The 2,463-nt window shown below is 42.8% G+C and overlaps 1 non-coding gene across 1 annotated transcript; it reads left to right on the forward strand.

The window, feature by feature from the left end:
- Window positions 1-267: 267 nt before the first annotated feature.
- LOC145413014 (5S ribosomal RNA) lies at window positions 268-386 on the forward strand. Its single transcript, XR_013899650.1, has one exon. It is a non-coding gene; the product is annotated as a 5S ribosomal RNA (ribosomal RNA).
- Window positions 387-2,463: the final 2,077 nt, after the last annotated feature.

The raw sequence follows: 2,463 nt of genomic DNA on the forward strand, positions 1-2,463 counted from the left end.
GCTAAGGGCGTTGAGTCTGTGCCTTGGTTACGGGATTATCACATTTTCTTGTATCCTTCATCCTCAAGATTCATTCTCCCCTTTACAAGTATACAAGAGGGTATATAACTCCCTAAAGATTTTGTAACGGTCTGGACTTGGGCTGGTGATATAGAATGCTGATTTTTGTGTGTTTTTCTGTAGATAGTAATTGGTTTATGTTTTCCCTGTAATTTAAGTAAGGACAATTTTGTTTAGTTTTGTTTATATTAAGTAAATTATGAATAGGCCAACGGCCATACCACGTTGAGTACACCGCTTCCCGTCCGATCAGCGAAGTTAAGCAACGTTGGGTCTGGTTAGTACTTGGATGGGTGACCGCCTGGGAACACCAGATGCTGTTGGCATCCCTACGTGTAAAGTGGGGTTGGTGGAGGATTAGTGCCCCTCCCTGTAAAACAATTAACTCTAAGCCGTTGGCCACCCCGTTTGGGAGACATGGCGTCTGGCAATGAATGAATGAATAGTTTGTCTTGGGTTACTTATCTCTTTAAGATATACAAACTAATCTCGAATTTGCAGAGCACTGAAAATGTCGGGGTTTATAGTGTGGTTGTAAACTCTCATCTAAATCTTCTCACTAGATGTCGGAGTAATCTTATCCAGTCTGGATGTTGCTGCCAGGGTTGTCCTATACCCTAGACTAAGATAACGGCTTTCTCTAACCTTTGTGCAGTAATTCTCTCTCTCTCTCTCTCTCTCCCTCCCTAAAACGGGTTATATGAGAATGCGATGTCTGTTACCCAAGTTAAAACAACAGCAACATCATTAAGAACTTACGTGAAGCACTACGATGCAATGCGTCCAATGAGAATGTCAGAATGAGGGAAATGATTGAAGGATACACAGCACGTCTGGTTTCTGTCACCGCAACACTCGGTATGACATGGACACCAACCATGTGCACACACACACACACACACACACACACACACACACACACACACACACACACACACACACACACACACACACACACACGCCCCTGAATAAAATCTGATGTATGATGCGCTGCCACGGCCGTCTCTTCGGATGCCTGCAGCCTATAATTATACATTCAGTGCTGCCTTATGCTCAAGGCCTTCGGAGATTGCTGCTTCCTTCCCCATTACTCTGGGGAGAGGGATTTAGGACCAGATCTGTCCCGTCTTCAACTCCATCTCATCCACCTTTATTTTCCAGCTGCCAGTCAGTGTTTAGCAACAAATTTTCTCATGTTCTGCAAAACGTGGCTAACTTATTATCGCACAGTTTGTCAACTGCCGAGATTTTAGAGAGTATTTAGCAATAGATTAATTAATTGCAAATTAATTGCAGGCTCAAACTAAGGACAACATTCACCATCAGTGCAATCCACACTGTGGCGCCCTACACGACTGTGGGTTGTAGTGCTGGCCTTCTTCCTTCCCCCCGCTTCTCTCTCTCTCTCTCTCTCTCTCTCTCTCTCTCTCTCTCTCTCTCCTCCAACGTCAGGCCTAATCGTAGTCAGTTCCACTTTCAATTTTCCTTTATGTGTATTGAATGCAGGCAAAATTTATCATACAATAATGACGTCAGATATCTATCTATATACCTAGGCTGCTTCCCCCAAGGAAAGGGAGGTAGCCGAGACAGGACGACACACTCCCCATTTACTCATCCATTCAAACACATTCATTCGCATCTTAGCCCCAAAGGGGAGAACGGACAGATCCTTACCGCACCACACCGCACAAAGGTCAACTGTGCAATGCAATCAGTGACATCCGCAGCAGGGCCCGACAGCAGAGCTGGTTTACCCCTGCCACATCATAACAGACTCATCCCCTTACCCGCACCTGACCTGAATATATGATGTTATTTTTTATATTATATCACTGTGTTTCTCACTGTGCGCCAAACTTAGACGAAGAGCATCATTCGATTATTAGTAATTAAAAATGTTATCAGAGCGACTGTTCCACTCCACATAACTAACAGGGCTAATAACACACACACACACACACACACACACACACACACACACACACACACACACAGATTACATGAATGTGCAGAAGAGTTAAGAAGACCATTATATTTTATATTCTAGGAATCCTTAGGTCAAAGTAAACTAACTGATATTTGGAAGAATGCAGACATTGTTTCCCTACTCAAGAAAGGGAATAGACAGAATCCACCCAACTACCGACCAGTATCACTGACCAGTGCAGCAAGTAATATACTAGAAAAGCTGAGAAGAAAAGTCTGGGTAAACCATCTAGAAGAACACAGTCTGATAACAGAAAGGCAGTTCGGTTTTAGAAAGGGAAAATAATGTGTTACTTATCTATTAAGCCACTATGATAGGGTTACAGAAACATTACAGAAAAAAGAATGATGGATGGACTGTATCTATTTAGATTTAAAAAAAAAAAACATTTGATAGAGTACCGCACCAAAGAC

Source organism: Coenobita brevimanus, chromosome 94, assembly GCF_032717465.1.
Source record: "Coenobita brevimanus isolate Jiangsu-jjx chromosome 94, ASM3271746v2, whole genome shotgun sequence".
Classification (NCBI taxonomy): Eukaryota; Metazoa; Arthropoda; class Malacostraca; order Decapoda; family Coenobitidae; genus Coenobita; species Coenobita brevimanus.